The sequence below is a fragment of the Oncorhynchus masou genome, unplaced genomic scaffold, assembly GCF_036934945.1.
Source record: "Oncorhynchus masou masou isolate Uvic2021 unplaced genomic scaffold, UVic_Omas_1.1 unplaced_scaffold_1331, whole genome shotgun sequence".
Classification (NCBI taxonomy): Eukaryota; Metazoa; Chordata; class Actinopteri; order Salmoniformes; family Salmonidae; genus Oncorhynchus; species Oncorhynchus masou.
This window is the reverse complement of record NW_027003185.1, coordinates 129,783-145,339: the sequence shown is the minus strand read 5'-3', so window position 1 is coordinate 145,339 and position 15,557 is coordinate 129,783. Positions and strand designations below refer to the sequence as shown.

The 15,557-nt window shown below is 46.2% G+C and overlaps 1 long non-coding RNA gene across 1 annotated transcript in view; it reads left to right on the top strand.

Annotated features, from left to right (window-relative positions):
- The first annotated feature begins 964 nt into the window (after window positions 1-964).
- LOC135530392 (uncharacterized) overlaps window positions 965-15,557 on the top strand; it is a 117,019-nt gene continuing 102,426 nt past the window's right edge. The window contains exons 1-2 of the long non-coding RNA XR_010453836.1: window positions 965-1,072; window positions 2,720-2,856. This is a non-coding gene — a long non-coding RNA (uncharacterized LOC135530392). The remainder of the gene's footprint in view (window positions 1,073-2,719; window positions 2,857-15,557) is intronic.

Sequence of the window (15,557 nt, the reverse complement as noted above, 5' to 3'; positions counted from 1 at the left end):
GATCTGAACCAATTGGAAGGACACATTTTACATACAGTATTTTAGTTTTGAAATGATAAATGAGCCCCGTTGAACACAAATTAAGTACACGATCTGCACACCACATGAGGGACAGAGTTTTACTGTGTGTGTGTTGTAAATGTATTTCTCGCACCTGATGCATGTGTACTGTGTCTTCCTGTCCTTCTGGGTCCACACACTGCAGTGTTGCTACCAGCTGCAATCCAGAATGTTCAGGAATCTCACTTCCATATATAGTTACAGCCAAGGAAGGAACATCTCTCACACACACACACACACGCACGCACGCACGCACACACGCACGCACGCTCACACACACACACACACACACACACACACGTGCGCACGCACACGCATGCACGCTCACACACACACACACACGCACGCACGCACACACACGCACACACACACACACCTACACTATTATAATCAGCCCCTAGTTTAAACATTATTAGCTCAACCTCTTGCACAGGTTCATCTTCCAAAGTAAAGCCTAAATATGGCTCCTACTCACTCATCGCTCTGTCACCCAGATAAGAGCTGTGTTTGATGTTGGCCTTTGTCTCTCTCTCTCTCTCTCTCTCTCTCTCTCTCTCTCTCTCTCTCTCTCTCTCTCTCTCTCTCTCTCTCTCTCTCTCTCTCTCTCTCTCTCTCTCACTCTCTCTCTCTCTCTCTCCGTCTCTCTCTCTCTGTCTCTCTCTCTCTCTCTCTCTCTCTCTCTCTCTCTCTCTCTCTCTCTCTCTCTCTCTCTCTCTCTCTCTCTCTCTCTCTCTCTCTCTCTCTGTCTCTCTCTCTCTCCCTGTCTCTCTCTCTCTCTCTCTCTCTCTCTCTCTCTCTCTCTCTCTCTCTCTATCTCTCCCTCTCTCCCTCTCTCTCTGTCTGACTATCTGTACCCTCCAGAACCCGGAACCACCAGGGGCCTTCTGTTTCTCCAGAAGCCCCAGAGAGTCACCTCCCTCCTGGGGAGAGATGCCGTGTTGGAGTGCTCCGCCTCGGGGTTCCCCACCCCCGCCTTCTACTGGATGAGAGGAGCCGAGAGGATACAGAGCAGGTGAGTGACTCCTTGAATCCGTCCCAAATGGCACTCTATTCACTAGCTACTTTCAACTAGGGCCCCTAGGGTGTTGTGTACTATATAGGAAATACGATCCACCCTCCTTTTCCACAAGCCTTCTGATGTGTGATGAGTAGAGCAACATCAAACCAGCCGGCAAGCTGGTACAAATGACGACATTACAGATAGTTTTGCACGCTGGGTTTGAGTCGTAGTCGCGTGTCATTTTCACCATGTTACAGCGGCAAGATCAAGTAGGTGAACCCTTTGGAATGACCTGGATTTCTGCATAAATAGGTCATACAATTTGATCTGAACTTCATCTAGGTCACAACTATAGACAAGCACAGTCTGCCTAAACTAATACGTTTTCATGTTTTTTATTGAACCACGTCAACATTCACAGTGCAGGGTGGGAAAAAGTACGTGAACCCTTGGATTTAATAACTGGTTGACCTTTGGCAGCAATAACCTCATCATTGTGCCCTTAAAGCTCATCACTAAGCTAAGGACCCTGGGACTAAACACCTCCCTCTGCAACTGGATTTTGAACTTCCTAATGGGCCACCCCCAGGTGGTAAGGGTAGGTAACAACACCTCCACCACGCTGATCCTCAACGCAGTGGGCCCCTCAGGAGTGCGTGCTCATCCCCCTCCTTTACTCCCTGTTCACCCATGACTGCACGGCCAGGCACGACTCCAACACCATCATTAAGTTTGCCAATGACACAACACTGATCACCGACAACGACGAGGCAGCCTATAGGGAGGTGTCAGAGACCTGACCGTGTGATGCAAGGACAACAACCTCTCTCTCAACGTGATCAAGACAAAGGAGATGATTGTGGACTTCAGGAAAAGGAGGACCGAGGACGACCCCACTCTCATCGACAGGGCTGCAGTGAAGCAGGTTGAGAGCTGCAAGCTCCTTGGCGTCCACATCAACAACAACCTCAGCACCACGACAGTCATGAAGCACGACAAAACCTCTTCCCCCTCAGCAGACTGAAAAGATTTTGCATGGGGTCCTTAGATCCTCAAAAGGTTTTACAGCTGCACCATCGAGAGCATCCTGTGGCAATGCTTCTTGTGAAAAGCAAACTCATGTTTTGTGAGTCTTTTTTATAGGTCAGGGCAGCTCTAACTAACATCTCCAATCTCATCTCATTGATTGGACTCCAGGTTAGCTGACTCCTGACTCCAATTAGCTTTTGGAGAAGTCATTAGCCAAGAGGTTCACATACCTTCTCCAACCTACACTGTGAATGTTTAAATTGTGTATTCAATATAGACAAGAAAAATACAATAATTTGTGTGTTATTAGTTTAAGGACACTGTGTTTGTCTATTGTTGTGACGAAGATGAAGATCAGATACAATTTTATTACACATGTATGCAGAAATCGTAATTCCAAAGGGTTAACATGCTTTTTCAATATATATCAATATATATCACTGACTACTAACTACTACTAACTACTACTAACTAACTACTGTACTGTAAGATATTGCATGGTTTCTGAGAGATATCTGGAAGTTGAATACACGTTATCGCAGGGCACAGAGCTTCATTGTTGTGTTCAAATCCCTATTTTCTTGTTTTTCTTGTTTTTCTGTCTTTGATTCGTCATCTGTGCTTCGTCAGGTCTAAGAAGTACTTCCTGCTGGGCGGCAGTAACCTCCTGATCAGCAGCCTAACGGACGACGACTCAGGCTCCTACCGCTGCGTGGCGTTTAACAAGAACCAGAACATCACCGCTTCCTGCGAGCTGTCCGTCCTCGGTAAGTGTGTCCCATGAGACCGCCACTCGTCGCCCGGTGGGAACCTACCTCCGCTGGCACACAAACAAACAAACAAAGCTACATCTTCTACAGGTGTCTCTCTCTGTCCATATCTCTTCTCCATCGCCTTCATGGTCTCAAGTCTGTGGAAAATGGAACCGTTTCAGTTCACAACCCTCCTGAGGAACTGCCAGACAAAACTCTGAATACCTGAACACAATTTTTGACTGCCTGTTTTCCCTGACAAAAACGAACTACATGCCAACCATAACTTTGTTTTGGCTGACCTAGATTATACAAACTACATGATATTTAATTTAATCATTTTATCTGACAAATATAAACTACATGATCTGTTTCATCTCTAATATCATGAGAATAACATTTAATCTGACAAATATTTTATAGTATTTTATTCTGAAGGATGTCCTTTAATGTGATATTCAGAATGGTTCTACAATATTGATACGGTATAGTCAAGATGTCACTCAAAGAACAGCTATTTCATAACAGCACAGAAAGTTAACAAAACATTGCCTTGAAAGTTTGATCCAACCTCATGAAATGCTTCTGCAGACCTCACTTGATCAAAGTTTTGTAGTAGAGTGGAAATACTCCTTGGAGAGAGATCCACAAATGAAGTTTGCACATACCTCGTTCCAGATGCCATCAGACGATAGAGTCTGACGATTCCAGAATCTTCCATTGGAATGTCTTTGCCAACTTTCTATCAGAATGCAACGCCAGTCTGACGATTCCAGAATCTTCCATTGGAATGTCTTTGCCAACCTTCTATCAGAATGCAGCGCCAGTCTGACGATTCCAGAATCTTCCATTGGAATGTCTTTGCCAACCTTCTATCAGAATGCAGCGCCAGTCTGACGATTCCAGAATCTTCCATTGGAATGTCTTTGCCAACCTTCTGCTACTTTGGATGCTTGATATGGAACTCAGTTCACATCAAATAGCAATTTTTGATCCGTCAAATAGTGTAATTTTGCCGTGTATCTTTTTTTGACACGCAAAAAATAAAAATAAAATAAAATAAAAACGTTGTTCTATATTTGACGTTGTTCTATATTTGACGTAGTGATATTGATTACAATATCACTCGTATTGTCTTATGTCACAGCGATTCTCTGATAACTATGCTGTGATGTGGTGGTAAAGTCTCGTCTCGCCCACCTGCCACTGTCGCACGAGTGCAGACACACTTCCCCAAAGATCCTAAAAACAAAGCTAATGGATGTTCCTTCCCCCAAAACACGCAAAACACCCTAACGGCGTTCCATAGCCTGAGACAATGTTTTACCCTGATAGTTTAGTTCTCCAAACATCAATCTCAGCGACTGATGCTTTTTAAAATCATGAGATCTACAGTGCCTTGCGAAAGTATTCAGCCCCCTTGAACTATTCCATTACATGAAGCTCTGTTGTCCAAACAGATTGTATTATAGTCTGATCAATAAAACAACAGTTGATCCATAGTCAATATTGAACAGGTGATGGTTTTGAAAAGGGGGGGTGTATGCGGTAAACATCAACTAAATCTCCTAATAAATAATGTGGAAACTGAGCAAGTTGAGATGAATAAACTTCTCTGCTTGGAGTAACCCTGGATTGTAAACTGTCATATTTATACAACAGTAGCTAAGATGGGGAGAAGTCTGTCCATGATAAAGCTTTGCTCTGCCTTAACAACACTATCAACAAGGCAGGTCCTACAGGCCCTTGTTTCTACCTTCTTAACAACACTATCAACAAGGCAGGTCCTACAGGCCCTTGTTTCTACCTTCTTAACAACACTATCAACAAGGCAGGTCCTACAGGCCCTTGTTTCTACCTTCTTAACAACACTATCAACAAGGCAGGTCCTACAGGCCCTACCTTTAACAACACTATCAACAAGTTTCTACCTTCTTAACAACACTATCAACAAGGCAGGTCCTACAGGTCCTAGTTTCTACCTTCTTAACAGCACTATCAACAAGGCAGGTCCTACAGGTCCTAGTTTCTACCTTCTTAACAACACTATCAACAAGGCAGGTCCTACAGGTCCTAGTTTCTACCTTCTTAACAACACTATCAACAAGGCAGGTCCTACAGGTCCTAGTTTCTACCTTCTTAACAGCACTATCAACAAGGCAGGTCCTACAGGTCCTAGTTTCTACCTTCTTAACAGCACTATCAACAAGGCAGGTCCTACAGGTCCTAGTTTCTACCTTCTTAACAGCACTATCAACAAGGCAGGTCCTACAGGTCCTAGTTTTTACCTTCTTAACAACACTATCAACAAGGCAGGTCCTACAGGTCCTAGTTTCTCCTTCTTAACAGCACTATCAACAAGGCAGGTCCTACAGGTCCTAGTTTCTACCTTCTTAACAACACTATCCACAAGGCAGGTCCTCCTACAGGTCCTAGTTTCTACCTTCTTAACAGCACTGTCAACAAGGCAGGTCCTACAGGCCCTAGTTTCTACCTTCTTAACAACACTATCAACAAGGCAGGTCCTACAGGCCCTAGTTTCTACCTTCTTAACAACACTATCAACAAGGCAGGTCCTACAGGCCCTAGTTTCTACCTTCTTAACAACACTATCAACAAGGCAGGTCCTACAGGCCCTAGTTTCTACCTTCTTAACAACACTATCCACAAGGCAGGTCCTACAGGCTCTAGTTTCTACCTTCTTAACAACACTATGGTTCAGAACAGGGCAGCACGGCTGGTTCAGAACAGGGCAGCCTGACACCCATCCAACAGCCCCACAACACATGCCACCAGAAGTCTCTTCACAGTCTCCAAGTCCAGAATAGACTATGGGAGGTCGCCTAGTACTACATAGAGCAAGGCAGGTCCTACATGGTTCTATTCCACAGTACTACATAGAGCCATGACCTACAGGGAACTCTATTCCACAGTACTACATAGCAACAACACTATCAACAAGGCAGCCATGACTACATGGAACTCTATTCCACAGTACTATCAACAGCCATGACTACATGGAACTCTATTCCACAGTACTACATAGAGCCATGACTACATGGAACTCTATTTCTACCTTCTTAACAGTACTACATAGAGCCATGACCTACATGGAACTCTATTCCACAGTACTACATTCTTAGAGCCATGACTACATGGAACTTCTTATTCCACATCAGGTAACTGAAGCAGCAGTAGAATCAGATTTAAAAACAGATCAAAAAACACCTTATGGAACGACCGGGACTGTGAAGCAACACAAACATAGGCACAGACACACATGCACACACACACACACTATCACACACACACACACACGCACACACAACACACACTAACATATCAACGCACTATAACATGGATGTGTGAGGATGTGACACCAATAAAGAACATCTCTGTCCGGCTTTTCTTCTATATCAACCAAAGATGGGATCTTTTGTTGTCTTTAATAATGTTGTTTCTAGCGTGAACATATTGCCCTTCATTCACAAGCATTCACATCTCATTCTTGAACAGCTTTCAACACAGAGATGATTCTTAACAGATTCATTCACTTCAAATGCACTTCGTCGGGGACTTTCTTTAAGCTTGTTATATGGACAGCAGGGTGTATGGTAACAGCACTATCAACAAGTTGGTCTGTTCTTCTTAACAGCACATCAACATGCAGTCCTACATGCCCTGTTTCCCTGAACAGGGCATCCTATTCTTCATCTAGTGCACTACCCTGGTCTAAAGTAGTTTCACTAATAGGGAATAGGATGCCATTTGGTTTCGCTGTCCAGCGGCGTTCACCCGTAAGCGCCCTCCCTTACCCCCTCCCCTTACCCCCCATGTCCTACATGGAACCTATTTCACCTTCATAGGTAGCTTTTGGGAATTATACTTCTATACATCTATACTTCTATCAGTCAGTCAGTCAGCACGGCGATGTGACAAGCACACGCTAAGATTACCCAGAAAGCTGCTGTTCAGTTTATGATGTGTTACAGGTTGTCAGATACACATAACCATCGATCAACTCAAAACTCACTGTTCTTTTGATGGGAACCTGCTGTTGATTGAACAGTGAGTAGTGACTACACAGCATAGGAACCATCCTCTCTCTCTCACACTTTTTCCCTTTCGCCCTCTCAGTCTCTCTTTCTCTCCATTTTTTTTCTCTCTCTGTCTCTCTGTCTCTCTATTCTCTCGCTTTTGTCTCTGTTTCTAATATGTCTTCTGATCTCCGTATTCTCTCTCGATCTCCGTCTACATCTCTCTCTCTCGATCTCCACAGTACTATAGAGCCATGACTCTCTCTTCTCTCTCATCGATCTCCGTCTCGATCTCCGTCTCGATCTCTGTCTCTCTCTCGATCTCCGTCTCTCAATATCCGTCTGTGATCTCCGTCTCTCTGCATCTCTGTCTCACACTCTCGCATCTCTGTCTCTTTGATCTCTCACTCTCTCGATCTCCGTCTCACTTGATCTCCGTCTCTCACCCTCTCGATCTCCGTCTCGATCTCTCTCGATCTCCTTCTCCGGGATCTCTTGATCTCCGTCTCTCTAATCTCCGTCTTCTCTCGATCTCCGCATCTCTCTCTCCGCTGCTGTTCAATCTCGATCTCCATCCGTTCTCTCTCGATCCGTCTCTTTGATCTCCGAATCTCCATCTCCGTCTCTCTTGATCTCCATCTCTCTCTTTCTCTCCGTCTCTTGATCTCCGTCTCTCTTGATCTCTCTCTCTTTCTCCGTCTCTCTGTATGTCCGTCTCTCTCTCATCTCCGTCTCTCTCTCATCTCCGTCTCTCTCTCGATCTCCGTCTCTCGATCTCCCCCTTCGATCTCCGTCTCTATTTCCGATCTCCGTCTCCTCGATCCATCTCTATCTCCTCTCTCGATCTCCATCTCTCGATCTCCGGCCTCGATCTCCATCTCTCGATCTCCATCTCGATCTCCATGATCTCCGTTCTCTCTCGATCCTGTCTGTCTGATTGATCTCCGGATCTCCATCTCTCGATCTCCATCTCCATCTCCATCTCTCTCTCGATCTAAGTCTCTTTCTCTATCTGTCAAACATCTATTTCCATCCCCTTACCTCTTCCCCATTTAACCTTTTCAGGATTTAAAATCTGATATTCAGTTTGAAACTGAGTACGGTCCATTTCCAACAGTCTGAAACGGAGTACGGGTATCGGTCCATTTCCAACAGTCTGATTTCCAACAACGGAGTATGGTATGGTCCATTTCCAACAGTCTGAAACGGAGTATGGTACGGTCCATTTCCAACAGTCTGAAACGGAGTATGGTATGGTCCATTTCCAACAGTCTGAAACGGAGTATGGCGGTCCATTTCCAACAGTCTGAAACGGAGTATGGTATGGTCCATTTCCAACAGTCTGAAACGGAGTATGGTACGGTCCATTTCCAACAGTCTGAAACGGAGTATGGTACGGTCCATTTCCAACTGTCTGAAACGGAGTATGGTACGGTCCATTTCCAACAGTCTGAAACAGGAGTATGGTGCGGTCCATTTCCAACAGTCTGAAACGGAGTATGGTATGGTCCATTTCCAACAGTCTGAAACGGAGTATGGTACGGTCCATTTCCAACAGTCTGAAACGGAGTATGGTACGGTCCATTTCAACTGTCTGAAACGGAGTATGGTGCGGTCCATTTCCAACAGTCTGAAACGGAGTATGGTACGGTCCATTTCCAACAGTCTGAAACGGAGTATGGTACGGTCCATTTCCAACTGTCTGAAACGGAGTATGGTGCGGTCCATTTCCAACAGTCTGAAACGGAGTATGGTACGGTCCATTTCCAACAGTCTGAAACGGAGTATGGTACGGTCCATTTCCAACAGTCTGAAACGGAGTATGGTACGGTCCATTTCCAACAGTCTGAAACGGAGTATGGTACGGTCCATTTCCAACAGTCTGAAACAGAGAATGGTACGGTCCATTTCCAACAGTCTGAAACGGAGTATGGTACGGTCCATTTCCAACAGTCTGAAACAGAGAATGGTACGGTCCATTTCCAACAGTCTGAAACGGAGTATGGTACGGTCCATTTCCAACAGTCTGAAACAGAGTATGGTACGGTCCATTTCCAACAGTCTGAAACGGAGTATGGTGCGGTCCATTTCCAACAGTCTGAAACGGAGTATGGTACGGTCCATTTCCAACAGTCTGAAACGGAGTATGGTACGGTCCATTTCCAACAGTCTGAAACGGAGTACGGTACGGTCCATTTCCAACAGTCTGAAACGGAGTACGGTACGGTCCATTTCCAACAGTCTGAAACGGAGTATGGTACGGTCCATTTCCAACAGTCTGAAACGGAGTATGGTACGGTCCATTTCCAACAGTCTGAAACGGAGTATGGTACGGTCCATTTCAACAGTCTGAAACGGAGTATGGTACGGTCCATTTCCAACAGTCTGAAACGGAGAATGGTACGGTCCATTTCCAACAGTCTGAAACGGGAGAATGGTACGGTCCATTTCCAACAGTCTGAAACGGAGTACGGTACGGTCCATTTCCAACAGTCTGAAACAGAGAATGGTACGGTCCATTTCCAACTGTCTGAAACAGAGAATGGTACGGTCCATTTCCAACAGTCTGAAACGGAGTATGGTACGGTCCATTTCCAACTGTCTGAAACGGAGTACGGTACGGTCCATTTCCAACAGTCTGAAACGGGTATGGTACGGTCCATTTCCAACAGTCTGAAACGGAGTATGGTACGGTCCATTTCCAACAGTCTGAAACGGAGTATGGTACGGTCCATTTCCAACAGTCTGAAACGGAGTATGGTACGGTCCATTTCCAACAGTCTGAAACAGAGAATGGTACGGTCCATTTCCAACAGTCTGAAACGGAGTATGGTACGGTCCATTTCCAACAGTCTGAAACAGAGAATGGTACGGTCCATTTCCAACAGTCTGAAACGGAGTATGGTACGTCCATTTCCAACAGTCTGAAACGGAGTACGGTACGGTCCATTTCCAACAGTCTGAAACGGAGTATGGTACGGTCCATTTCCAACAGTCTGAAACGGAGTATGGTACGGTCCATTTCCAACAGTCTGAAACGGAGATACACGTGATGCGTCCATTTCCAACAGTCTGAAACGGAGCAATGGTACGGTCCATTTCCAACAGTCTGAAACGGAGTACGGTGCGGTCCATTTCCAACAGTCTGAAAACGGAGTATGGTACGGTCCATTTCCAACAGTCTGAAACGGAGCATGGTACGGTCCATTTCCAACAGTCTGAAACGGAGTATGGTACGGTCCATTTCCAACAGTCTGAAACGGAGTATGGTACGGTCCATTTCCAACAGTCTGAAATGGAGAATGGTACGTCCATTTCCAACAGTCTGAAACGGAGAATGGTACGGTCCATTTCAACAGTCTGAAACGGAGTACGGTACGGTCCATTTCCAACAGTCTGAAACAGAGAATGGTACGTCCATTTCCAACAGTCTGAAACGGAGAATGGTACGGTCAATTTCCAAAAGTCTGAAACGGAGAATGGTACGGTCCATTTCCAACAGTCTGAAACGGAGTACGGTGCGGTCCATTTCCAACAGTCTGAAACAGAGTATGGTACGGTCCATTTCAACAGTCTGAAACGGAGTATGGTACGGTCCATTTCCAATAGTCTGAAACTGAGTATGGTACGGTCCATTTCCAACAGTCTGAACGGAGTACGGTACGGTCCATTTCCAACAGTCTGAAACGGAGTACGGTGCGGTCCATTTCCAACAGTCTGAAACGGAGTATGGTACGGTCCATTTCCAACAGTCTGAAACGGAGTATGGTACGGTCCATTTCCAACAGTCTGAAACAGAGTATGGTGCGGTCCATTTCCAACAGTCTGAAACGAGTACGGTACGGTCCATTTCCAACAGTCTGAAACGGAGTACGGTACGGTCCATTTCCAACAGTCTGAAACGGAGTATGGTACGGTCCATTTCCAACAGTCTGAAACGGAGTATGGTACGGTCCATTTCCAACAGTCTGAAACGGAGTACGGTACGGTCCATTTCCAACAGTCTGAAACGGAGTACGGTACGGTCCATTTCCAACAGTCTGAAACGGAGTACGGTACGGTCCATTTCCAACAGTCTGAAACGGAGTATAGGTACGGTCCATTTCCAACAGTCTGAAACGGAGTACGGTACGGTCCATTTCCAACAGTCTGAAACGGAGTGCGGTACGGTCCATTTCCAACAGTCTGAAACGGAGTACGGCACGGTCCATTTCCAACAGTCTGAAACGGAGTACGGTACGGTCCATTTCCAACATTCTGAAACGGAGTACGGTACGGTCCATTTCCAACAGTCTGAAACGGAGTATGGTACGGTCCATTTCCAACAGTCTGAAACGGAGTATGGTACGGTCCATTTCCAACATTCTGAAACGGGAGTACGGTACGGTCCATTTCCAACAGTCTGAAACGGAGTATGGTACGACCCATTTCCAACAGTCTGAAACGGAGTATGGTACGGCCCATTTCCAACAGTCTGAAACGGAGTATGGTACGGCCCATTTCCAACAGTCTGAAACGGAGTACGGTACGGTCCATTTCCAACAGTCTGAAACGGAGTACGTACGGTCCATTTCCAACAGTCTGAAACGGAGTCTGGTACGGCCCATTTCCAACAGTCTGAAACGGAGTACGGTACGGTCCATTTCCAACAGTCTGAAACGGAGTACGGTACGTCCATTTCCAACAGTCTGAAACTGAGTATGGTACGGTCCATTTCCAACAGTCTGAAACAGAGTATGGTACGGCCATTTCCAACAGTCTGAAACGGAGTATGGTACGGTCCATTTCCAACAGTCTGAAACAGAGTATGGTACGGTCCATTTCCAACAGTCTGAAACGGAGTATGGTACGGCCCATTTCCAACAGTCTGAAACGGAGTATGGTACGGTCCATTTCCAACAGTCTGAAACAGAGTATGGTACGGTCCATTTCCAACAGTCTGAAACGGAGTATGGTACGGTCCATTTCCAACAGTCTGAAACAGAGTATGGTACGGTCCATTTCCAACAGTCTGAAACAGAGTATGGTACGGTCCATTTCCAACAGTCTGAAACAGAGTATGGTACGGTCCATTTCCAACAGTCTGAAACGGAGTATGGTACGGTCCATTTCCAACAGTCTGAAACGGAGTACGGTACGGTCCATTTCCAACAGTCTGAAACGGAGTATGGTACGGTCCATTTCCAACAGTCTGAAACGGAGTATGGTACGGTCCATTTCCAACAGTCTGAAACGGAGTATGGTACGGTCCATTTCCAATAGTCTGAAACTGAGTATGGTACGGTCCATTTCCAACAGTCTGAAACGGAGTACGGTACGGTCCATTTCCAACAGTCTGAAACGGAGTACGGTACGGTCCATTTCCAACAGTCTGAAACGGAGTATGGTACGGTCCATTTTCAACAGTCTGAAACGGAGTATGGTACGGTCCATTTCCAACAGTCTGAAACAGAGTATGGTACGGTCCATTTCCAACAGTCTGAAACGGAGTACGGTACGGTCCATTTCCAACAGTCTGAAACGGAGTACGGTACGGTCCATTTCCAACAGTCTGAAACGGAGTATGGTACGGTCCATTTCCAACAGTCTGAAACGGAGACGGTACGGTCCATTTCCAACAGTCTGAAACGGAGTACGGTACGGTCCATTTCCAACAGTCTGAAACGGAGTATGGTACGGTCCATTTCCAACATTCTGAAACGGAGTACGGTACGGTCCATTTCCAACAGTCTGAAACGGAGTATGGTATGCCCATTTCCAACAGTCTGAAACGGAGTATGGTACGGCCCATTTCCAACAGTCTGAAACGGAGTATGGTACGGCCCATTTCCAACAGTCTGAAACGGAGTACGGTACGGTCCATTTCCAACAGTCTGAAACGGAGTACGGTGCGGTCCATTTCCAACAGTCTGAAACGGAGTATGGTACGGTCCATTTCCAACAGTCTGAAACGGAGTACGGTACGGTCCATTTCCAACAGTCTGAAACGGAGTACGGTACGGTCCATTTCCAACAGTCTGAAACGGAGTATGGTACGGTCCATTTCCAACAGTCTGAAACGGAGTATGGTACGGTCCATTTCCAACAGTCTGAAACGGAGTATGGTACGGTCCATTTCCAACAGTCTGAAACAGAGTATGGTACGGTCCATTTCCAACAGTCTGAAACGGAGTACGGTACGGTCCATTTCCAACAGTCTGAAACGGAGTACGGTACGGTCCATTTCCAACAGTCTGAAACGGAGTATGGTACGGTCCATTTCAACAGTCTGAAACGGAGTACGGTGCGTCCATTTCCAACAGTCTGAAACGGAGTACGGTACGGTCCATTTCCAACAGTCTGAAACGGGAGTATGGTACGTCCATTTCCAACATTCTGAAACGGAGTACGGTACGGTCCATTTCCAACAGTCTGAAACGGAGTATGGTACGGCCCATTTCCAACAGTCTGAAACGGAGTATGGTACGGCCCATTTCCAACAGTCTGAAACGGAGTATGGTACGGCCCATTTCCAACAGTCTGAAACGGAGTACGGTACGGTCCATTTCCAACAGTCTGAAACGGAGTACGGTACGGTCCATTTCCAACAGTCTGAAACGGAGTATGGTACGGTCCATTTCAACAGTCTGAAACGGAGTACGGTACGGTCCATTTCCAACAGTCTGAAACGGAGTACGGTACGGTCCATTTCCAACAGTCTGAAACGGAGTATGGTACGGTCCATTTCCAACAGTCTGAAACGGAGTATGGTACGGTCCATTTCCAACAGTCTGAAACGGAGTATGGTACGGTCCATTTCCAACAGTCTGAAACGGAGTATGGTACGGTCCATTTCCAACAGTCTGAAACGGAGAATGGTACGGTCCATTTCCAACAGTCTGAAACGGAGAATGGTACGGTCCATTTCCAACAGTCTGAAACGGAGTACGGTGCGGTCCATTTCCAACAGTCTGAAACAGAGAATGGTACGGTCCATTTCCAACAGTCTGAAACAGAGAATGGTACGGTCCATTTCCAACAGTCTGAAACGGAGTATGGTACGGTCCATTTCCAACAGTCTGAAACGGAGTACGGTACGGTCCATTTCCAACAGTCTGAAACGGAGTATGGTACGGTCCATTTCCAACTGTCTGAAACGGAGTATGGTACGGTCCATTTCCAACAGTCTGAAACGGAGTATGGTACGGTCCATTTCCAACTGTCTGAAACGGAGTACGGTACGGTCCATTTCCAACAGTCTGAAACGGAGTATGGTACGGTCCATTTCCAACAGTCTGAAACGGAGTATGGTACGGTCCATTTCCAACAGTCTGAAACGCGAGTATGGTACGGTCCATTTCCAACAGTCTGAAACGGAGTATGGTACGGTCCATTTCCAACAGTCTGAAACAGAGAATGGTACGGTCCATTTCCAACAGTCTGAAACGGAGTATGGTACGGTCCATTTCCAACAGTCTGAAACAGAGAATGGTGCGGTCCATTTCCAACAGTCTGAAACGGAGTATGGTACGGTCCATTTCCAACAGTCTGAAACGGAGTACGGCACGGTCCATTTCCAACAGTCTGAAACGGAGTATGGTACGGTCCATTTCCAACAGTCTGAAACGGAGTATGGTACGGTCCATTTCCAACAGTCTGAAACGGAGTACGGTACGGTCCATTTCCAACAGTCTGAAACGGAGTACGGTACGGTCCATTTCCAACAGTCTGAAACGGAGTACGCAGTACGGTCCATTTCCAACAGTCTGAAACGGAGTATGGTACGGTCCATTTCCAACAGTCTGAAACGGAGTATGGTACGGTCCATTTCCAACAGTCTGAAACGGAGTATGGTACGGTCCATTTCCAACAGTCTGAAACGGAGTATGGTACGGTCCATTTCCAACAGTCTGAAACGGAGAATGGTACGGTCCATTTCCAACAGTCTGAAACGGAGAATGGTACGGTCCATTTCCAACAGTCTGAAACGGAGTACGGTACGGTCCATTTCCAACAGTCTGAAACAGAGAATGGTACGGTCCATTTCCAACAGTCTGAAACGGAGAATGGTGCGGTCAATTTCCAAAAGTCTGAAACGGAGAATGGTACGGTCCATGTCCAACAGTCTGAAACGGAGATACGGTACGGTCCATTTCCAACAGTCTGAAACAGAGTATGGTACGGTCCATTTCCAACAGTCTGAAACGGAGTATGGTACGGTCCATTTCCAATAGTCTGAAACTGAGTATGGTACGGTCCATTTCCAACAGTCTGAAACGGAGTACGGTACGGTCCATTTCCAACAGTCTGAAACGGAGTACGGTACGGTCCATTTCCAACAGTCTGAAACGGAGTATGGTACGGTCCATTTCCAACAGTCTGAAACGGAGTATGGTACGGTCCATTTCCAACAGTCTGAAACAGAGTATGGATGCGGTCCATTTCCAACAGTCTGAAACGGAGTACGGTACGGTCCATTTCCAACAGTCTGAAACGGAGTACGGTACGGTCCATTTCCAACAGTCTGAAACGGAGTATGGTACGGTCCATTTCCAACAGTCTGAAACGGAGTACGGTACGGTCCATTTCCAACAGTCTGAAACGGAGTACGGTACGGTCCATTTCCAACAGTCTGAAACGGAGTATGGTACGGTCCATTTCCAACATTCTGAAACGGAGTACGGTACGGTCCATTTCCAA